The sequence below is a fragment of the Ranitomeya variabilis genome, chromosome 5 (genome assembly GCF_051348905.1).
Source record: "Ranitomeya variabilis isolate aRanVar5 chromosome 5, aRanVar5.hap1, whole genome shotgun sequence".
Taxonomy (NCBI): Eukaryota; Metazoa; Chordata; class Amphibia; order Anura; family Dendrobatidae; genus Ranitomeya; species Ranitomeya variabilis.
Genome location: NC_135236.1, coordinates 420,780,726 through 420,805,511, shown reverse-complemented (window position 1 = coordinate 420,805,511; position 24,786 = coordinate 420,780,726).

Sequence of the window (24,786 nt, the reverse complement as noted above, 5' to 3'; positions counted from 1 at the left end):
ATATCCTGGATTATTCTATTCCTTTAATAGGATAGTGAAAATCAGTTGATGTTACATTTCCTTTCTGAGAGAAAACAGATGCAAAATAGGAATTAAAAAGTTCGGCCTTCTCAACATCCTTTCTTACCATTTCATCATACAGGAAAGGTATATATATCTTGGTACCGTGTTAGCCAGTAGATAGAAAAATGTTTAGAATTGAGAGTCCTCAGTGGTTGATACCTTTTAATGGCTAACTGAAAAGATGGTAACAAATTGCAAGCTTTCGAGACTACACAGGTCTCTTCATCAAGGTATGATGAAGAGACCTGTGTAGTCTCGAAGCTTGCAATTTGTTACCATCTTTTCAGTTATGAAAAAAATTGGAACAACATCAAGTACTACCTTACAAAACATGCAGAGCTCTTCTGACCAGCAATCCGATGATCACCAATAATAAATTCAAAGAAAAGAGAGGCACAAAAGAAATGAAAAAAAGTGGACTTTAACCCCTTCCCGACCTGTGACACAGCGTATGCGTCATGAAAGTCGGTGCCTTCCCGACCTGTGACGCATATGCTGTGTCACAGAATGATCGCGTCCCTGCAGATCGGGTGAAGGGGTTAACTCCGATTTCACCCGATCTGCAGAGACAGGGGGAGTGGTGCTTCAGCCCAGGGGGGGTGGCTTCACCCCCCCGTGGCTACGATCGCTCTGATTGGCTGTTGAAAGTGAAACTGCCAATCAGAGCGATTTGTAATATTTCACCCAAAAAAACGGTGAAATATTACAATCCAGCCATGGCCGATGCTGCAATATCATCGGCCATGGCTGGAAAACCTAATCTGCCCCCACCCCACCCCACCGATCGCCCCCCCAGTGCTCCGGTGCGCGGTCCGCCCCCCTAATAAGTTCTGTCCGCTCCTCCGTCCTCCTGTACGCTCCCCCCGTGCTCCGGTGCCCCCTCCCTGTGCTCCGGCCCCCCCCCCCCTGTGCTCCGGTCCCCCCCCCGTGATCCGATCACCCCCCCTTCATACTTACCGGGCCTCCCGATGTCCGTCCGGCTTCTCCATGGGCGCCGCCATCTTCCAATATGGCGGGCGCCTGCGCACTGCGCCCGCAGAGTCTGCCGGCTGGCAGATTCATTTCAGAAGTATTTTGATCACTGCGATATAGCCTATCGCAGTGATCAAAATGAAAAAAAAGTAAATGACCCCCCTTTATCACCCCCATAGGGACAATAATAAAAATAAATAAAATATATATTTTTTTTTTCTGCTAGGGTTAGGGTTAGAACTAGGGTTAGAATTAGGGTTAGAATTAGGGGTAGGGTTAGGGTTAGGGGTAGGGTTAGGGCATGTGCACACAGTGCGGATTTGGCTGCGAATCCGCAGCGGATTGTCGCGGATCCGCAGCGGATCGGCCGCAGATCCGCAGCGGATCGGCCGCAGATCCGCAGCGGATCCGCCGCGGATCCGCAGCGGATCGGCCGCGGATCCGCAGCGGATTGGCCGCGGATCCGCAGCGGATTGGCCGCTGAGAATTCGTAGCAGTTTTCCATCAGGTTTACAGTACCATGTACACCTATGGAAAACCAAATCTGCTGTGCCCATGGTGCGGAAAATACCGTGCGGAAACGCTGTGTATTTTCCGCAGCATGTCAATTTTGTGTGGATTCCGCAGCGTTTTACACCTGTTCCTCAATAGGAATCCGCAGGTGAAATCCACACAAAAAAACACTGGAAATCCGCTGTAAATCCGTAGGTAAAACGCAGTGCCTTTTACCTGCGGATTTTTCAAAAATGGTGCGGAAAAATCTCACACGAATCCGCAAAGTGGGCACATAGCCTTAGGGTTAGGGTTGGAATTAGAGTTAGGGTACCGTCTCACAGTGGCACTTTGATCGCTACGACGGTACGATCTGTGACGTTCCAGGGATATCCATACGATATCGCTGTGTCTGACACGCAGCAGCGATCAGGGACCCTGCTGAGAATCGTACGTCGTAGCAGATCGTTTGGAACTTTCTTTCGTCGCTGGATCTCCCGCTGTCATCGCTGGATCGTTGTGTGTGACAGCTATCCAGCGATGCGTTCACTTGTAACCAGGGTAAACATCGGGTTACTAAGCGCAGGGCCGCGCTTAGTAACTCGATGTTTACCGTGGTTACCAGCGTAAAAGTAGAAAAAAAAAAAAAAAGTACATACTCACATTTGGGTGTCCTTCAGGTCCCTTGCCGTCTGCTTCCCGCTCTGACTGTCTGCCGGCCGGAAAGTGAGAGCACAGCACAGCAGTGACGTCACCGCTGCGCTCTGCTCTCACTGTACGGCGGCACTCAGTCAGAGTGGGAAGCAGACGGCAAGGGACCTGAAGGACACCAAAATGTGAGTATGTACGTTTTTTTTTTTACTTTTACGCTGGTAACCACGGTAAACATCGGGTTACTAAGCGCGGCCCTGCGCTTAGTAACCCGATGTTTACCCTGGTTACCCGGGACCTTGGCATCGTTGGTCGCTGGAGAGCGGTCTGTGTGACAGCTCCCCAGCGACCACACAATGACTTTCCAACGATCACGGCCAGGTCGTATCGCTGGTCGTGATCGTTGGTAAATCGTTATGTGAGACGGTACCCTTAGGGTTGGAATTAGGGCTAGGGTTGGAAATAGGGTTAAGATTAGGCTTGTGGTTAGGGTTAAGGATAGGGTTAGGGTTGTGTTGGGGTTACAGTTGTGGGTAGGGTTGGGATTAGGGTTAGGATTAGGGTTGGATTTAGGGTTACGGGTGTGTTGGGGTTAGGGTTGTGGTTAGGGGTGTGTTGGGGTTAGGGTTGTGATTAGGGTTATGGCTACAGTTGGGATTAGGGTTAGGGGTGTGTTGGGGTTAGTGTTGAAGTTAGAATTGAGGGGTTTCCACTGTTTAGGCACATCAGGGGTCTCCAAACGCAACATGGCGCCACCAATGATTCCAGCCAATCTTGCGTTCAAAAAGTCAAATGGTGCGCCCTCCCTTCCAAGCCCCGACGTGCGCCCAAACAGTGGTTTACCCCCACATATGGGATACCAGCGTACTCAGGACAAACTGGGCAACAACTATTGGGGTCCAATTTCTCCTGTTACCCTTGCAAAAATAAAAAAATACTTGCTAAAACATAATTTTGAGGAAAGAACAATTATTTTTTATTTTCACGGCTCTACGTTATAAACTTATGTGAAACACTTGGGGGTTGAAAGTGCTCACCACACATCTAGATAAGATCCTTTTGGGGTCTAGTTTCCAAAATGGGGTCACTTGTGGGGTGTTTCTACTGTTTAGGCACATCAGGGGCTCTGCAAATGCAACGTGACGCCCGCAGACCATTCCATCAAAGTCTGCATTTCAAATGTCACTACTTCCCTTCCGAGCCCTGACGTGCGCCCAAACAGTGGTTTACCCCCACATATGGGGTACCAGCGTACTCACAACAAACTGGGCAACAAATATTGGGGTCCAATTTCTCCTGTTACCCTTGTGAAAATAAACAATTGCTTGCTAAAACATCTTTTTTGAGGAAAGAAAAATGATTTTTTATTTTCACGGCTCTGCGTTGTAAACTTCTGTGAAGCACTTGGGGGTTGAACGTGCTCACCACACATCTAGATAAGTTCCTTGGGGGGTCTAGTTTCCAAAATGGGGTCACTTGTGGGGGGTTTCTACTGTTTAGGCACATCAGGGGCTCTGCAAACATAACATGATTCCCGCAGACCATTCCATCAAAGTCTGCATTCCAAACCGTCACTACTTCCCTTCCGAGCCCCGCCATGTGCCCAAACAGTGGTTTACCCCCACATATGGGGTATCATCGTACTCAGGACAAACTGGACAACAACATTTGGGGTCCAATTTCTCCTATTATCCTTGGGAAAATAAAAAACTCCGGGCTAAAAATCATTTTTGAGGAAAGAAAAATATTTTTTTATTTTCATGGCTCTGCGTTATAAACTTCTGTGAAGCACCTGGGGGTTTTAAGTGCTCACTATACATCTAGATTAGTTCCTTGGGGGGTCTAGTTTCCAAAATGGGGTCACTTGTAGGGGAGCTCTAATGTTTAGGCACACAGGGGCTCTCCGAACGCAACATGGTGTCCACTAACGATTGGAGCTAATTTTCCATTGAAAAAGTCAAATGGCGCGCCTTCCCTTCCAAGCCTTGCCGTGCACCCAAACAGTGGTTTACCCCCACATATGAGGTATCGGCGTACTCAAGAGAAATTGCCCAACAAATTTTATGATCCATTTTATCCTGTTGCCCATGTGAAAATGAAAAAATTGAGGCTAAAAAATTTTTTTGTGAAAAAAAAGTACTTTTTCATTTTTTACGGATCAATTTGTGAAGCACCTGAGAGTTTAAAGTGCTCACTATGCATCTAGATAAGTTCCTTGGGGGGTCTAGTTTCCAAAATGGGGTCACATGTGGGGGAGCTTCAATGTTTAGGCACACAGGGTCTCTCCAAACGCGACATGGTGTCCGCTAACGATGGAGATAATTTTTCATTCAAAAAGTCAAATGGCGCGCCTTCCCTTCCGAGCCTTGCCGTGCACCCAAACAGTGGTTTACCCCCACATGTGAGGTATCAGTGTACACAGGAGAAATTGCCCAATACATTTTAGGATCCATTTTATCCTGCTGCCCATGTGGAAATGAACAAATTGAGGCTAAAAGAAATTTTTTGTGAAAAAAAAAGTACTTTTTCATTTTTACGGATCAATTTGTGAAGCACCTGGGGGATTAAAGTGCTCACTATGCATCTAGATAAGTTCCTTGGGGTGTCTAGTTTCCAAAATGGGGTCACTTGTTGGGGAGCTCCAATGTTTAGGCACACGGGGGCTCTCCAAACGAGACATGGTGTCCGCTAAAGATTGGAGCCAATTTTTCATTGAAAAAGTCAAATGGCGCTCCTTCGCTTCCGAGCCCTGCCGTGCCCACAAACAGTGGTTTACCCCCACATATGAGGTATCAACGTACTCAGGACAAATTGGACAACAACTTTTGTGGTCCAGTTTCTCCTTTTACCCTTGGGAAAATAAAAAAATTGTTGCTAAAAGATCATTTTTGTGACTAAAAAGTTAAATGTTCACTTTTTCCTTCCATGTTGCTTCTGCTGTTGTGAAACACCTGAAGGGTTAATAAACTTCTTGAATGTGGTTTTGAGCACCTTGAGGGGTGCAGTTTTTAGAATGGTGTCACTTTTGGGTATTTTCAGCCATATAGAACCCTCAAACTGACTTCAAATGTGAGGTGGTCCCTAAAAAAAATGGTTTTGTAAATTTTGTTGTAAAAATGAGAAATCACTGGTCAAATTTTAACCCTTATAACTTCCTAGCAAAAAAAAAATTTCTTTCCAAAATTGTGCTGATGTAAAGTAGACATGTGGGAAATGTTATTTATTAACTATTTTGTGTCACATAACTCTCTGGTTTAACAGAATAAAAATTCAAAATGTGAAAATTGCGAAATTTTCAAAATTTTTGCCAAATTTCCGTTTTTTTCACAAATAAACTCAGAAATTATCGACCTAAATTTACCACTAACATGAAGCCCAATATGTCACGAAAAAACAATCTCAGAACCGCAAGGATCCGTTGAAGCGTTCCTGAGTTATTACCTCATAAAGGGACACTGGTCAGAATTGCAAAAAATGGCAAGGTCATTAAGGCCAAAATAGGCTGGGTCATGAAGGGGTTAATGCCTGAACAGCATGGCAACATTTCAGATGTGTTATCCTTTCTCCAATCCTTTCATCTTTTCAGTTAGCCATTAAAAGGTATCAACCACTGAGGACTCTCAATTCAACATTTTTCATTTCATCATATTCATCCTGTAAAAATCCTATAGCATCTTTGACTTTTCTTTTATTTTTGACATATCCCCAAAATCCTTTTTTATTGCTTTTGACGTCTCTTGCAAGCCTTAATTAATTGTCAGCTAATCTGTATTCTTCTTTAGATATGATTCCCTCTTTCCATTTGATAAACATTTCTTTCTTCTTTTTTAGCATGTGTTTAAGTTCTGTGCTCATTCATCCTGGTTTCCTTAAATGCTTTGTATTCTTCCCTCTTTTTGGAATTGTTAACGATTGTGCTTTGAGAATCTAATTTTTCAAGATTTCCCATCCTTCTTGGACATTTTTGTCCTTAAGGATGTCTAGTCATTGGATCCCTCTGATTCTCTTTCTGAGTCCCTTAAAATCTGCCTTTCTGAAATCTAACCTTGAAGTCTGAGTCTTCACAGGTCTTCCTCCTCTAGTTATCCAAAATTCTAAAATAGCATGGTCGCTACCTCCTAGGGTCCCAGCCACTCTTACCTCCTCAACCATTTCCTCTCTGTTTATAAGGATTAGATCCAAGGTAGCAGATCCCCTTGTTTTCTCCCCTACCTTTTGGAAGATAAAGTTGTCAGCAAGAGAGGATAAGAATTTGCTTGACCTGTTAGTTTTGCCTGAGGGAGATTCCCAACAAATGTCTGGATAGTTGAAATGTCCCATGACTATTATGTCATTTTTTTTGGAGAACTTGGCCATTTGATGCATAAAGAGATCATCCATATCTTCAGGTTGCACAGGTGGTCTGTAGTAAATGCCTACAATGGTGTCCTTTCCATTGTTCTCCTTGTATTCTTACCCAAACAGTTTCCACAGAACTCTCAGTCTCTGTAGCTTCAATCTCTGTGCAGATATACGCTTTTCTAACATACAATGCGACACCTCCTCCTCGTTTATCAAGTCTGTTTCTTGGAAATAAGTTGTATCCTTCTAGCCTTGTATTCCAATCATCTGTATCGTCCCACCAAATTTCAGTGTTCCAATGACGTCATTATCTCTTCTCCTGTGTTAGTAGTTCCAATTCTCCTTGTTTTTTGCCCATGCTTTGTGCATTTGTATAGAAACATTTTAGTTTGTGATTGGTTTCTCTTCCTCCAATATTTTTATTATTTAGATTTTTTGTCTTTGTTCTTCCTTTCCACTTCTAATAGCAGAGTTCTCCATAGTATTTGTCAGGTGTATGGCTTTTTCTGGCCTTATGCTTCCCTTCCCACACTGTTCTAGTTTAAAGCTCTCCTGATGAGTGTAGCAAGGCGACTTCCAAATACATGTTTTCCAGTCTTCGTAAGGTGCACCCCATCTCTAGCAAGCAGTCCATCGTATAGGTATTTCACTCCGTGATCCAGAAAACCAAATCCTTGCTGATGGCACCATCGACGTAGCCAGTTGTTCACCTGCAGAATCTTATTCCACCTTGTTGTTCCATGGCCATCCACTAGGAGGATGGAAGAGAAGACCACCTGCGCTCACAGTTCTTTCACTTTCTACCTAAGTTTTCAAAGTCACTGCAGATGGTTTCCAGGTCCTTTCTTGCGGTGTCATCTGTCCCCACATGTATTAGCAGGAATGGGTGGTCATCTGTAGGTCTGAAGAGTCCTGATATCCTGTCAGACACATCTTCAATTTTTGCACCTGAAAGACAGCACATTTCTCTTGAGGGTATATCCGGTCTGCAGATAGCGGCCTCTGTTCCTCTCAACAGGGAATCCCCCATGACAACAACTCTCCGTTTCTTCTTCACAAAATTTTTCTTTCTCCATCCAGGAGGACTCTGAGGGCGTACAAGGTTATTCTTTGTGAGTAAAGTCTTATCTTGATGTATTTCTTCATCACTCTTCTGCGTGAGAGCCTGGTACTGGTTCCTGAGCAGTATGGCGGCTGACTGCCTACTGATCCTCCTGCTTCTCTGTGTCACATGCTTCCACTTCTCTGTTTCTTCAGGAGAACTTCAAATTTCTTCTTTTTCTGTAACATGAAGAGATAATTCTGCTCTGTCTAAGAACTCTTCACCTTCTTTAATGGTTTTCAATGTAGCTAACCCTTCTTCTAGATTTTACAACTTTTCCTCCAACAGGGACACAAAATTGCATTTCTGGCATGTGCAGTTTGGCTTTTCCACTGGTAAGTCTGTGAACATGTAGGAAGAAATGCAGCTCACCAAATGGCTCGTGGCCTCTTCCATGTTCATACTGTCAAAGAGATATTAAAGCGGTGAAAAACGTGTCAAAATTCAGTTTACCGATGTTCTCCTTTCAGCTGCAAGGAAAGGAAATAGCACAATTTGATTTTTGGGGCTCAAATATGAATACAACATTGCATTTGCTGAGTGCCTCAGGTGACAAAAACATAGAAACCTCCCATTTGGGAAACTAAACCCCACAAGAAATTCATCTAAGGCCTCTTTCACACGTCCGTGTCTCCAGTATGCGTGGTGACAGTTTTCACACGTACTGGAGACACATACACAGGTAGACCCATCCAAATGAATGGGTCTGTGCACGTCAATGTGTTTTCATGGAGCGTGTGTCCTTGTGCCCCACACGTAGACATAATAATAAAGAAAACTTGGCACTCAACTTCTAGAATATTTTTGGATTTTTTTAATGCAGCCAGAAAATAATATAGACGTTTCGGCCTCACTGGCCTTCATCAGTAATGGACTGCTGTATAGTGGTTAATTGCATTCAGTGCGATAATAGGAGTGACACCATAATCACTTTAAATGTGTCTGGTCATGCACTAGGCGCTGAGCATGGAGCCTGAATAAGATAGTACCTGGGTGGGTGGGGGTCAGCTGACCAGCAGTGGATACCGTGTCACTGATGACTGCACGTCGGCACCCCCACCCAAACAGATACTATCTTATACAGGCTCCATGCCTGCATTAAAAAAATCCAAAAATATTCTAGAAGTTGAGTGCCAAATTTTCTTTATTATACTTGTATGGTGTGGGGCCCTACTTGAGCACCTTCTGAGGTTGTGCATATGGTGTTTTTCCTTTCCTCCACACGTAGACATATCCTTTTTACCGTCAACACAGACGGAAAAACATCCCACACACTTGCACACGGAGAACACACATTGATGTCCTCAATGTGACATGCATCAGCACCGGGGAAGAAGCGCTACAGTAAGCGCTGTTCCCTGGCGGTAGGTGCTGAAGATGTCTTTCATCATTCTCCCCTGCTCTGCCGGCGATTGGCGTGAGCAGAGGAGAATGATGAGAGTTATATTAAAGTCTGAACGATGACAGCAGGTGGGGGCTTTTGGGACTCTTACTCCCATCATCAAACACCTGTGGCCACTAATAACAGTGACAGCAGGAGCTGATGATCAGGGTATTCCTCAGCCGTCGCCTGGGATATAACGAAATAAACAAATTAAATAACCGACGTGTGTTCCCCCTTATTTTCTTCAACAAACCAGACAAAACACACAGCTGGGGGCTGCAAATCTCAGCTGTCAGCTTCAGCCAGGTTGGTTATCAAGAATAGAGGGGTCCCCACGCTGTTTTTTAAATTATTTACATAAATAATTTAGAAAAAACGGCATGGGGTCCCCCGCATTTTTGACAACCAGTCTTGCTAAAGCTCACAGCTGGGGGCTGGTATTCTCAGGCTAAAAAGGGGCCATTGATATAGGCCCCCAACCTAAAAACAGCAGCCTGCAGCTGCCCAGAAATCTATTAGATGCGGCAATTCTGGCGCTTTGCCCAACTCTTCCCACTTGCTCTATAGCGGTGGCAAGGTGGGTTAATATTTGTGGAGTTGATGTCACCTTTGTATTGTCAGGTGACTTCAAGCCCACGGCTTATTAATGGAGAGCTGACTATAAAACACCTATCCAATACTAATCCTATAGTTATATGTTAAATAAAGACACAGCCAGAATAAAATCCTTTAATTGAAGAAATGACACAGACTCCTTTAATATTCTCAATTAAACCATACTTACGACCTCGCCTAAATCCACCGAAGCCCTCGATCTCCTGTAGTAAAAATAAACTAAAAAAACAACAATATACCATACCTGTCCGTCATTCTGTCCCAAGATGCGACCATCCAGGCTGAGAGTCACTGGTGAATAAGCTGCTGAGAGCTCAGCATCATTCACCAGCTGTAATACAAATCATTCACCTGACAATACAAAGGTGACATGAACCCCACAAATATGAACCCCACTTGCCACCACTACAGGGCAAGTGGGAAGAGCCGGACAAAGCGCCAGAATTGGCGCATCTAATAGATGCGCCTTTTCTGGGCAGCTGCAAGCTGCTGTTTTTAGGCTGGGGGCCTATATCAATGGCCCCTTACCAGCCTGAGAATACCAGCCCCCAGCTGTGAGCTTTAGCAAGGCTGGTTGTCAAAAATGCAGGGGACCCCACTACATTTTTTAAATTATTTAAATAAAACAAAGTGGGGACCCCTCTATTCTTGATAACCAACCTTGCTGAAGCTGACAGCAGAGGGTTACAGCCCCCAGCTGTGAGTTTTGCCTGGTTGGTTCAAAAAATAGGGGAAAACCCATGCTGAGTTTTTCATTCATTTATTTAGTTATATCGCAGGCGGCGGCTGAGGAATACCCCGATCATCCGCTCCTGCTGTCTCTGTTATTAGCGGCAGCAAGTGTTGGATAATGGGAGTAAGAGTCCCAAAAGCCCCCACCTGCTGTTATCGTTCTGACTTTAATATAACTCTCATCATTCTCTTCTGCTTGCGCCGATCGCCGGCAGAGCAGGGGAGAATGATAAGAGTCGTCTTCAGTACCCACTATCGGGGAACAGCGCTTACTGTAGTGCTTCTTCCCCGGGGGCCGTCCGTGTGGTACTGGTGCGGCACATGGTTGCCACATGTAAGTATTTCACACACGGGCACACGGACACAGATATCTCCGGTACCGGAAATAAACGGATGTGTGAAACCGGCCTAAGAGTGTGGTTAGCATTTTTAACACCACAACTACATCACAAAATTTGTATAAGATTCTGCCATGATAATGCGAAATGTAATTACTTTTTGCTAAAGTATTAACTTAACGTTTTAATTCATACAAGGGATAATAAAATGGACGCCCATAGTTTGTCATGCAATTTTTACCGAATGTAGCAACTCCCCATATGTAGTTGTACACTACTGTTTGATCACACAACAGGATTTGGAAAATAATGAGTGCTATGTGGTATTTTGGAACCCAGATTTTTTTAATAGATTGTGGGTGCCATTAGCTAAGCCCCTAAGATGCCAGAACAGCAAACAAATCCTGATCTTTGTTTAATGTACCTGCCAAAAAACAGAATTAAGTCTCTGCCGCTTTTCTGCTGTACAGCAATCCCACTTTCCTGCAGGCAACATTGTAGAGGTTTGCTGATGCCCAAGCAGTCGGACACAAATTAATAAATTAGTGATGATGGCTTATCTAAGTGATATGCAGTGATATGCTGTAGGGAGGAGAGCCAAGTTAATGGTCTCTCCTGGGTGTCTGGGCCGGAGCCATCGGGGATGTCATCAGTGTTGCAGGGGGAAGAGATTGCTGACTGGAACAGTACAGGGCACCTGACTGATGGGGGTGGGTCTGTCTTAAATAGCAGTTTGAGCAGTTAGACAGGACACTTGGCGGGGACCGAGCTTGTGAGTAGTAAGACGATTAACTCCCTCTTCACGGACCCATGCCCGCTAGCTGTGCCTATACCCCCAGCTTGCCAGACTGTCCCAGAGAGACTTCCTCACCGGGTAGTGACCAGGATAGAGTACGGACCCTCGCTTGGCTCACCACCGCGGAGGTATCGCTTAGTCCCATCCTTGCGGTGCCTGCTGAGGGCCGGCCCGTGCCTGTGTCTGCTGGACTGTGTGCTCCTACTGCGGCCTTGCTCACTGTACTCTCTGCTTCTTCTTCTGTGACGCCGACCATCACCTCTGCCTCACCGTGCGCACGGATCAGCAGATAGCGTGCCGAAGAACCCCGGAGGATTCATCATCACAAGGAGAAAGTGCATCACCTGAGGCGCCGCTGAGGGATCTCCCAGCCACCTTCCTCCAGCACACAGAGACTGATAAGTTAACCAGTTACATTCTATTGCATTTGACTTTTCCCCCATCCTCCAATCACATCCTTTACCCCTCTGCTTGCATAATTACTGCTCCTATATATAAAGAACCTGTTAACCCTTGCTCTGTCTCCTGTTTGTCACTGCATCCTACGCACCTGCTAGCATCCTACAATGCCATCACTTTCTACACTACATAAAACCAACAGGAGTAGGATATTACCACATTTTAGGCCTATTTAAGCTGCAAATATCATGGAACACTTGTTTAGCCGGGTGGCTCAGTGGATAGCACTGCAGCCTTGCAGCGCTGGAGTCCTGGGTTCTAATCCCACCAAGGACAACATCTGCAAGGAGTTTGTATGTTCTCCCTGTGTTTGCGTGGGTTTCTTCCGGGTGCTCCATTTTCCTCCCACATTCCAAAGACATACTGATAGGGAATTTAGATTGTGAGCCCCATCAGGGACAGTGGTGATAATGTGTGCAAAACTGTAAAGCGTTGCGGAATATGTTAGCACTATAAAAAATTATTATTATTTAGCCCTTTAAGCCTCATGTTATGTATATCCATCATAGGTCGCCTTCCCCTCTTTGGTGTGGTACTCTGTCGCTGATCAGATGTCATGTACCCCTAACAGCCGCTTGTGGGCTTGCGATCCACCAGCTGTCATTAACTAGTTAAATGCTGCTGTCAACCTCTGAGAGCAGCTTTTAACTTGCGCAAACCGAATGCGTGTCTCAGCTCTGCCCATCAGTGTCCCTGTCTCATTATACAGAGGTGGGATTCAAATTTTTAACAACAGGTTCTGTGTTTGTGTGTAGGAAAACCACACCCATTTTTTAAGCCACACCCATTTACACACAACTTTTCCTCAAACATTTACAAGTAAGGGTGCAGTCAAACAGTTGAAAAAAAATAAATTGGAATGAGATTAGAACAGTGCACATTCTGGCCAGCAGCTCTCCTGAACTGAGTGTGACAGCTGCATATATTTCTATGCAGCTGTCTCACTTGACTGGCTGGCTGGTACAATTCACTTCCCATAGTATAATGCACCCCATAGTTCTTCATATAGTATATTGTATTCCCCTTAGTCCTCGATACAGTGTAATGCAGCCCATACATAGTGTAATGCAGCCACCCCACAGAGTATAATACAGCCACCCTACAGAGTATAATGCAACCACCCCACAGAGTATAATGTAACCCCCATAGAATATAATGCAGCCCCCCTCATATAGTATAATGTAGCCCCCTCATAGAGTATGATGCAATCATCCCTCATCTATATATATAATTGTCTAAGGGTTTTTCAGTCTGTCTGTCTGTCTGTCTGTCTGTCCTGGAAATCCCGCGTCTCTGATTGGTCGAGGCCGCCAGGCCTCGACCAATCAGCGACGGGCACAGCATGGCGACGATGATGTCATAAAGGTTGCCTCAACCAATCAGCGATGGGCATAGTCTGCCACGAATTCGCCTCGACCAATCAGCGACGGGCACAGTATCGACGTAGATGTCATAATGGTTGCCATGGCGACGATGATGTCATAAAGGTTGCCTCGACCAATCAGCGACAGGCACAGTCTGCCGCGAATTCTGGAATCATCATTGTCCATATACTACGGGGACGTGCATATTCTAGAAGACCCGATGCATTAGAATCGGGCCACAATCTAGTCTACTATATAATTGTCTAAGGGTTACTTCCGTCTGTCTGTCTGTCCTTCTGTCTGCCTGTCATGGATATTCATTGGTCGTGGCCTCTGTCTGTCATGGAATCCAAGTCGCTGATTGGTCTCGGCAGCTGCCTGTCATGGCTGCCGTGACCAATCAGCGACGGGCACAGTCCGATTAGTCCCTCCCTACTCCCCTGCAGTCACTGCCCGGCACCTGCTCCATATTCCCCGCAGTCACGGCTCACACAGGGTTAATGCCAGCGGTAACGGACCGCGTTATGCTGTGGGTAACTCACACCGTTACCGCCGTTATTAACCCTGTGTGACCAAGTTTTTACTATTGATGCTGCCTATGCAGCGTCAATTGTAAAAACATCTAATGGTAAAAATAATTTAAAAAAATAAAAAATCATTATATACTCACCTTTCCCGCTCCTCGCGACGCTCCAGGCAGGTTCCGGTGGAAGAATGGTTTGTGAAAAGGACCTGCCATGATGTCACGGTCATGTGACTGCGACGTCATTGCAGATCTTGCGTGCCTGCGCGAGAAGGACCTGCCGTGACGTCACGGTCATGTGACTGCGACACGGTCATGTGACCGCGACGTCATCACAGGTCCTGAGCGCCTGCGCGAGAAGCAGGCAACAGAACTACAAGGGTACCATCGGAAGGTGAGTATATGTTTATTTTTTATTTTTTAACCTGTCACATACGTGGCTGGGCAATATACTACGTGGCTCTGTGCTGTATACTACGTCACTGGGCAATATACTACGTCACTGGGCAATGTACTACCTCGCTGGGCAATATACTACGAGACTGGCCAATATACTACGTGGCTCTGTGCTGTATACTACGTCGCTGTGCAATATACTACGTGGCTCTGTGCTGTATACTATGTCACTGGGCAATATACTACGTTACTGGGCAATATACTACGTGGCTGGGCAATATACTACGTGGCTGGGCAATATACTACGTAACTGGGCAATATACTACTTGGGCTGGGCAATATACTATGTAACTGGGCAATATACTACGTGGACATGCATATTCTAGAATACCCGATACATTAGAATCGGGCCACCATCTAGTAGAATATAAATATAATACAGCCCCTCATAGAATATAATGTAGTCCTCATAGAATATAATACAGCCCGCCTCCCCATGGTATATAATGTAGCCCCATCAAAGAGTATGATGCAATCATACCTCATAGAATATAAATATATTACAGTCCCCCATAGAATATAATGTAGCCCCCCCCATAGAATATAATACAGCCCACCTCCCCATAGTATATAATGTAGCCCCCATAGAATATAATGCAGCCCCCCATAGTATATAGCACGGCCTCCCCATTAGAACATAACATACCCTCATAGTATATAACACAGCCTCCCCCATAGAATATAATGTACTCCCCCAAGTATATAACACAGCCACATAGTATCTAACACAGCCTCCCCATAGAATATAATATACCTCCATAGTATATAACACAGCCTCACCCATAGATTATAATATACTCCCCAATAGTAAATAACACAGCCACCAGCCACATAGTATATAACAGCCTTCAACATAGAATATAATATACCCCCATAGTATATAACACAGCCTCCCCCATAGAATATAATATACCCCCAATAGTATATAACACAGCCACATAGTATATAACACAGCCTCCCCATAGAATATAATATACTTCCCATAGTATATAGCACAGCCCATGTAGTATACAGCACAGCCCACGTAGTATACAGCACAGCCCACGTAGTATACAGCACAGCCCGTGTAGTATACAACACGGCCCACGTAGTATACAGCACAGCCCGTGTAGTATACAGCACAGCCACGTAGTATACAGCACAGCCATGTAGCATACAGCACAGCCACGTAGTATATAGCACAGCCACGTAGTATATAGTACAGTCACATAGTATATAGCACAGCCATGTAGTTTCTAACACAGCCACGTAGTATATAGCTCAGCCACGTAGTATATAACAGCTCACGTAGTATATAACACAGCCACGTAGTATATAGCACAGCCCGCATCTCCTTCTTCCCCGAGAATGGCCCCACAGTCCAGTAAAAAATAAACACTCCTCACCTTTCCTCGTGCCCGCTCTGCTCCCTGCTCCTGTCTCAGCAGCTGCGCTGCCTGGCTCACAGTAAGTGCACGATGACATCATCGCGCACCCAAAGTGTCAGAGGCAGAGCGGGGAATGATGGGAGAGGGAGGATCAGCTCAGCTGATGCTCTCTCCTCCATCATTGCTTTGAACTGTACCGGCAGACGCCGGTATAGTTCAGTGCAGCAGCGGGGGAGTCAGCGCTGGCGGCAGGCAGGCCCCCCTGCCTCACAGGGTCTCATAGCAGCTCCGTCATGTGCCGCTAGCTGGGGGCCACTGGGGAAGCCTGCATAAGTACCAGATCACAGCTTTGAATCTCTTTTTTAACAAGCGGTTCCATCAAACCGGGGAGAACCGGCCGACTCCCATCCCTGACATTATCCTGGGGCTCCGATGGGTTGGCATTACAACCCAGTGTCTGCAGGAGACCCCCTGTGGTTGTCATTGCCGAACTGCTATGAACGCCACCCTCGTGTAACACAAGCGATCAGAATATTGCAGCTTCAAGTCTCCTATGGAGACTATTGAAGCAAGTAAAAAGTAAAAAAAAAGTTTAAAAAAAAATCTAAATGTTCAAATCACCCCCCTTTTGACCCATTTAAAATAAAACAATAAAAAATGTACATATTTGGTATCACTGAGTTCAGGATCGCCTGATCTATTAAGACATAAAAATAATTAATCTGATCGGTAAACAGTGTAATAAGAAAAAATCAAAATGCCAAAACTATTTTTTATTCTGGTCTCCACAACATTGCAATAAAATGCAAAAACATCATATCTATCTCAAAATGGTATCAATAAAAATGTCACCCTCCCTTTGATGTGGGCTCCGATGGTGAGCCCACATCTTTTCCGGCACATGGCAGCTGTTTTGAACCATGCCATTGGAGGAATCGCGATCCTCCGGCGGCTGTTGACCCGTTAAATGCTGCTGTCAAACTCTATGGTTGTCACTGCCGGATTGCTATGAGTGCCGCCTGGTGGTCAGTACTCATAGCAAGTCAGTAATTCTGTTACATACAGGCGATCTGATCATCCCTTGTATGTAGCAAATGCGATCGGGTTATGGCAGCTTCTAGTCTCCCATGGAGACTATTGAAGCATACCAAAAGTAAAAAAATATGTCATAAAAGTTCAAATCACCCCCCTTTCGCCCCATTCAAAATAAAACAATTAAAAAATCAAAACACACATATTTGGTATCGCCGCTTTCAAAATCGCCCGATCTATCTATATAAAAAAAAAATTAACCCAATCGCTAAATGGTGTAATGAGAAAGAAAGTCAAAACGCCAGAATTACATTTTTTTTTGTCGCAGCAACATTGCATTAAAATGCTATAACGGGCAATCAAAAGATCATATCTGCACCAAGATGGTATCTTTAAAAACATCAGCTTGGCTCCCGAAAAATAAGCCCTCACCCAACCAGAGATTACAAAAATGGGAGACGCTACAGGTATTTGAAAATGGCGCAATTTTTTTTTTTTTTTTTTTTTTTTTTAACGAAGTTTGGAATTTTTTTTCACCGCTTAGATAAAAAAAGAACCAAACATGTTTGGTGTCTACGAACTCATAATGACCTGGAGAATCATAATTTTCCAGGTTATCATATTTTCTGGAATTTCAGTAGGTTTCCTCCGTAGTTCACGCGTGCGCAATGCAATCTTGCCTTGCGCACGCGCAGTATGCTTTGCCCAACTGCGGGCAAAGCCGAAAAGCATTGGTGCGCATGTGCTGGCGCACTATGTCCCGGAACACAGCGAAATACTTCCGAGACATAGTGCGCCGGCGCATGCGCACTAATGCTTTTCGGCTTTGCCCGCAGTTGGGCAAAACATACTGTGCGTGCGCAAGGCAAAATTGCATTGCGCATGCGTGAACTACGGAGGTAACCTACTGAAATTCCAGAAAATATTGCGGCCAGCGGGAAAGGAAGGGGTGAATGAAAGCAGAGGAAACACCGCCAATCGGACCGGACACAGGGCATTTACATAGCCCGCCAAATTCAGGTGACAGAGTCCCTTTAAAGAGGATTTTTGGTTATTGAAAACTGCTTTTCCCAGGCTGCTTTAATAAAAACAAACTTAATTTCTCACCCTTCCCAGGTCCTGGGCTGAGTCTTTACTACTGCTCTCGGTGTCTGTTATCGTCTGCCGTGCTAATGTCACAATGACAGCGCTGCAGTCAGTGAGCTCATTTTGACTGGCTGTCGACTTGACATCATCGCTGCAGACAACACCAGACACCAGGACTCGGCACTGCACCTGAGGTGAGTAAAGATCAGTTTATTATTTTAAATCAAACTGCAACTGGGGAAAAGTGATTTTCTCAAACTATAAAACCCTTTGAAGGATATGTTCAGACTTTTTCCTCACTTTTTGGGTTTTGTGGATCTACTATTTTCATTTATTCTTTTTGCTCACATGTGGACTATAGTGTGATTCGGAATTGCTGCATAAGATGAAGATGTATAGAAAATCTACAATTCATGTCACTATGCATACACTAAACTCATAGTGGTTTTCGGGTTTTTCTATTTAACCAGTGGTCATTTACAATACAAGTAAATGAATATGTAAAGCTGATGAGTATTCTAGGAAAAGCCGCGTGTGTTCTTTCAGCTTCTATGTCACATCTAAGCTATTTGTTTCCACCACCTGCCAACGTTTCATAAATTATTCAGTGTTACCGGATGATTTATGAATTACTCCCAATAAATTAACACTGCACTGATTCTCCGTAGGTAGGGCTCTGTAGGTAAATGCCATAGTTTCTGGAAAAATAAAGCTAAATCCTTTATCCATCATAACGGGCCACACTGCTTAAGTCATTGCTGCAAATGATAAAATGTCTAAAAGCCTCTGGGGAAAGAATAGAAATGATTCCGCATAGGTTAACTACATTATCTAAAGGCCCTGCTTGGGGGGCTCACCCACAGCGGACAGATCCCTCCTATACAAATTAAAATGAATAATCTACAGAAGAGTGCTGCTCTTTTTGATCTTTCCGTTAACAATGGCTTTATTCAGACTCATTGTCAGCTATGTAATGTGACAGTACTTACTACAATTTTTGCATGTATGGATTATTTTAGAATCAGAAAATGGATATTGATTTATCTTACTATTCCTGATATAATTGGGTTGGATTTGAGTAGGAGTAAATCCTTCCTGCTTGGTGGTCTCCATTTACATATTTTGATCCAGGGGTTTGGCAGCTGAGAGGGTATCAATAATAGAACTGTATGCATATAGACTGCGCAATAGGAGGGGATCTGTTCTTTCGGACACTAGAAATTTAGGATTATAAGAAAACTCAAAAGTTAAGCTTGGTTTGAGTTGGTATACATGCAACACATAAACGCATGTTCACATTGGCCATAAAACATACAAAACCTACAACAAACAAAATGAGGGATTCCTTTCTGTTTCCTTCTCATTACAGAAAGGCACGAGGCAAGTTTGTCCGCTCTCCCCGCCCCTGTTCAGCTTGGCGATCGAACCGTTGGTACGTACCCTATCAAAACCGTCAACCTTTGAAGGTATTCAGATCAACAAAAGGATGCTACAGACAGCCTTGTTTGCAGTAGATATCATTTTATTTATGGGTAACCCTGAACTTCACTTGCCAAGTATCTTCTTCTTAGGCTATGTTTTCACGGGGTGTAATCTCTGTGCTTTGGACGCAGCAGATACCCTGCTCCACCCAAAGCGCTAACTCCTGTTGTATGCGCAGTGATTCCGGAGGTGTTTATTGAGCACATGCGGAATCACCGCATCGTATTCATAGACTGTGTTATTTATCTTGCAGAGACAGAGCGTCTCCGCAAGATAAATAGACATGCTGCGGTCTGTAAAGACGCACCGCATGTCTGGTTACGCAGGGCCGCCGGATGCAGCCTTGCATGTATAGTGGAGATGGGATTTCATAAAATCACCTCCACTATGCTGTAACATCTGGCCGCTGCGGATTGGACAATGCGACTGTACGCAGCGTCCAATCCGCAGCAAATCCTGAATGAATCCTTAACATGGAAACATACCCTTAAAGATTATGGGAAATACTAAGGGTTCAAAATCGGATAAATGTGAGCTTTTACCATTAACGACGAGGGGGGAGACCATTTTGCGACAGACTACTTTGGGGGGCATAATAATTTCTTCATCCTATATTACATATCTAGGAATCAAAATTGGTCCGCTGCCATTGTCTATTTATACTTGAAATTACCCCCCTTTGCTAAATAATTTATAAAACCAACTGAAGGTGTGGTAGGACCTCCCACTTACACTCATGGGGAGAGCTCATCTTATTAAATTGCAAAGTTACTATACCCACTTCAAACAATACCTCTCCTGCTCAAACATTCTGATATCTGATAAAAGAACCTGAAGACCCACCTGTTCTGACAAGCCTACAACCTGCAGTAACCACCTATCGACCAAACCGCTGCACGATCAGCTCTACCCACGCCTACTGTATTCTCACCCATCCTTTGTAGATTGTGAGCCCTCGCGGGCAGGGTCCTCTCTCCTCATGTACCAGTCATGACTTGTATTGTTTAAGATTAATGTACTTGTTTTTATTATGTATATCCCTCCTCACATGTAAAGCGCCATGGAATAAATTGCGCTATAATAATAAATAATAATAATAACAATAATAATAATATCAATTTTTTTAATACACAATTTAGCCAATTTATCTGGAGGCAAAAACACCCCAGAATCGGCTTGTCAAAACTAATGGCTTCCAAAGATGAAGGAGGTTTAAATTTCCCTAGCGTAAGGAACTACAACTTAGCCGGCCTCATACGATACGTCATTGACTGGATACATAATAGACATTCCTATTCTGACTCCACATTAGAAGCAGACTTCGCATACCCTTTAGATCTGAAAGAGATATTACATTCCCGTCTCTCTTCCTTGCCTCTGGCTTTAAAACAAATGGTTATATTCAGAGATACGATTTCGGCATGGAAGGCAGTGAGAAAAAATATAGCCTCTCGTTTAGAATTTCTAAATATCTAACATTTTGGGCCAACCCTCAATTTCCCCAGGGTATGGAAAACAAATTATTTATGGCTTGGAAACAGAGGGGTTTGTATACTGTCTCACACCTTCTACACCCGACGGAACCTAGATGGTTGACATGCACAGAAATACTTGAAAAATTTCAACTCCAGCCCTCCAAATCCTTCCAATACAGACAGATTAAACACTCGATTATGTCAAATTTACAAGATGTCACATTTGAATCCAGACATAATGAGTTAGATGACTTACTACAATATCCAATGGAATCTTCTTCGATATCTACAATCTACTCCACAATGAAATTAAATTTGATTGATCCTCATCCAGACACCTTCTATAAGTACTGGAGACTACAACTAGGTGACGTTGAGATTCCCTCCAGAATTAAAAGGGGGTGGTCCCTTTTCAGAAAGCATATAATAAATGAATCTTGGAGGGAGACTCAATTCAAAATTATATATAGAGCTATACATGCGTTTAACATTCATAAACCAGACCCCAACTCTGATGGTTTACTGCGTGCCCCAAATGTCAACTTCCCAAATCAGATCTATCACATGGATTATGGTCATGCCCATCACCCCTATGTAGCAGAGCCGATCGAGTTGTGCCAGCTTCTAGCCTCCTATGGAGACTATTGAAGCATGACAAAAGTAAAAAAAAATGTGTTTAAAAATATATCTAAAAAAAATATATATATAAAAGTTCAAATCACCCCCCTTTTGCCCCATTCAAAATAAAACAACAAAAATAAAATCAAACCTACACATATTTGGTATCACCGGGTTCAGAATCGCCCGATCTATCAATAAAAAAAAGCATTAACCTGATCACTAAACGGCGTAGTAAGAAAAAAAGTAAAAACAACAAATTTACGTTTTTTTGCAATGCAATAACGTGCGATCAAAAGATCATATCCTCACCAAAATGATATCATTAAAAACGTCAGCTCAGCGCACAAATATAAGCCCTCACCCAACCCGAGATCATGAAAAATGGAGATGCTACAAGTATCGGAAAATTGCGCATTTTGTTTAAGCAAAGTTTGGAAATTTTTTTCACCACTTAGATAAAAAAGAACCTAGACATGTTTGGTGTCTCTGAACTAGTACTGACCTGGAGAATCATAATGGCAGGTCAGTTTTAGCATTTAGTGAACCTAGCAAAAAATCCAAACAAATTGCAAATTGGGATTGCACTTTTTTTGCAATTTCACCACACTTGGAATTTTGTTTTCCCATTTTCTAGTACATGACATGGTAAAACCAATGGTGTTAATCAAAAGTACAACTTGTCCTGCAAAAAATAAGCCCTCATACGGACATATTGATGGAAAAATTAAAAAGTTATGGCTCTGGGTATTAGGGGAGCAAAAAACGAAAACGCAAAACCAAAAAAAGCTCCGGTCATGAAGGGGTTAATATTGGACAGCGTAGGACTGTCCCAATCAAAGTTACCTTGTCGAGGTGGGGTGGCTTTTATGCTATTTTTTTTAATCAAAAACAGTATTACTAAGAACTCTGTTATTTGAATGCACATTTGCTTTTTACTTATTTAGTTACAGCAGGGTGTTTGCTCAATTTGTTTCTTGTAGGTTTTGTAGAATTTAGGATTACGCAACAACGACTCACTTTAACATTATAAATTAATTTCCACTATGGCCGTCTGCATTCACTTTGACTGCTTTGTCCTCGTCAGGTTATCGTAGATCAAATTATTTAAATTCTTCTACGCAACATAGAATGACATAGAGACATGTGCCTAAATCACTGCATTATCAACAGCTCTTTAATATATAGGAGTTCAACATTAGAGTTGAGTGAACTTGTTCGGATTCGGTCGCCGAATCTAAATTTGCCATATTCGTGCCATATTGGTACCCTATTCGGCCCGAATGTATGTTTGTTGATCGGTTCTGAACATATTCAGTAATTTCTACTCCCATTGATTCTAATTACGGTTGACTGTGTTCGACGAATATTGCAAAAACAATATTCGCTGCCGATCATATTCAGAACCGAATCTGAACAAATTCGCTCAACTCTATTCAACATGCAGCCGACGTGTTCTGCATAAATCTTTGATCCAATTTATGGATCAAACTCGCCCAATAAATTTACCAGCAACAAAAAAATTGGACAGCATGAGGATGCCATTCGAGTTGTATCTATGTGCTTTGTTCATCGAATAATAATAAGAGAAGCTTTGGAAACCTCCATCAGTTATTCTTTTTCACACAAAAAATTAATGAAAATCAGATACAGAAACTGATGAAAATCAGCCTGGGATTTTTTTGCGAATGAGAAAAAAAATGATGTGTGAATTTGACCTTAAAGTTATGATTCAACAGCCTGGTCTGTATAGCCTTTGGGAAGGTTATACTTCTAAAAGGAGTTGGTCACAATTAAAAGTCTGTTTACAATGAATAACAAGTGGCACTAACCCCTGCGGATTGGTAACCAGCGGCAGTCATTCAATAACCTGTTCACACAGTCGATGTGCACTAAGCGATCTGTAATAGATTGATCTCAGTGAGAGCTCTCCTAACACAGGACAATGTGCTGCTTACAGTAATGATCATTTGCACTGCACAAAAGATCATTCCACCCAATGAACTAGTGTTTTGATGGTTCATCAGATGATCGGCAGCCTGTTTACACTGAAAGATTGTGATGAATCAAGCATTCTTAAAGGGTCTGTTCACTACTAGGACAACCCCTTCTCAATTTGAATGTTTGCCCCCTGTTAAAAAATAAAAACATCTATACTCATCTCCTGTGCTAGTGCCATTTCAGAGGTACTGGCAATTGTGTTCCTGGGGCTCACGTGAATTTATGTGACGTGAGTCCTGTGCCCAATCAGTACTGGTGTTATTGTCCCTGCATTTGGATGTATAAGTAATGAAGAGGAAGTGAGCGGTCAGTGGACAACCCCTTTAAGAACACTTATTCACAATAATCTTTCAATGTAAATGCAGTTTAAGACATTATTGATCTAGGTCATCAATATCAGTACGGTGGGGGCTCGACACTCGGCGCCCCACCGATCTGCTGTTTTTAAGTCGTATGGCTGACAGAAGGACAAGGTACGGAGCTACAACATTACAGCTCTGTGTACTGCGTCAGTCTCAGGTACTGCGGATCATCTATTGAAGTCTCCCTTTCATTGGAAGGCCAGTTCGCTATATGACCTACCAATAGAGATAAAGGTCCCATAGGCACAGAAAGAGATTGATGTTTGGAACCAAAATACAGACATTTATTATTCTTCAAGTTGTGGATACTGCTAATAAGGAAACTAGTATATGACTTAATTTATCTAGTGTACTGTACACCAGACAAAATACATTCTCAGTATGCAGTGGGACAACATAGATAAAAATTAAAATCCATGCAGAAATCTCCGGAGAGGGTACATATCAACCTCACATTGACCCTATGGGATTAATTATAACTGGATAGGAGAGAAAGAACTGACACTTCAACCTCCATTGAAGTAGGACTTTACTCTGAACATATGGGATTAATTATAACTGGGGAAGAGAAAAACAAATTATAACTGGGGAAGTCAGAGGGAGCTTACACTTCAACCTCCACTGAAGTAGGAACCTCCTGTAGTGACTATGTAATTACCATGGGAGATAGGCTTTGGAAAACAACCACCAGAACTGGGATTCATTTATGCAGAGTCAAGGAAGTACACTTCCAATGCAAAAGCTTCCTCTGATCAATGCACTGTTCTGAGACTTTTTGGAGCCAGTGGTGAGTGATGAATACTGGGGTTTGCATCGATCTGATATTTACGGGAGATTTATTTTCAACGTCATAGTGAAGGGCTGAACATAATTCATTCACTCACAACAAAGTAAGGCCATTTTAACCCCTGCAACTTAATATTGGTCAGATGAATGATGCTTTCCTTGTCATGTTTCATCTGTATAGAAAGGTAAACATGACAACAACAACAGGACTCGGAGGCGGAGCCATCCCGGGCTGCAGGCGCGGCACAGAGCTCTCTCTGTGACTGAGTTTCGCTGCGCAGCTGCTGGA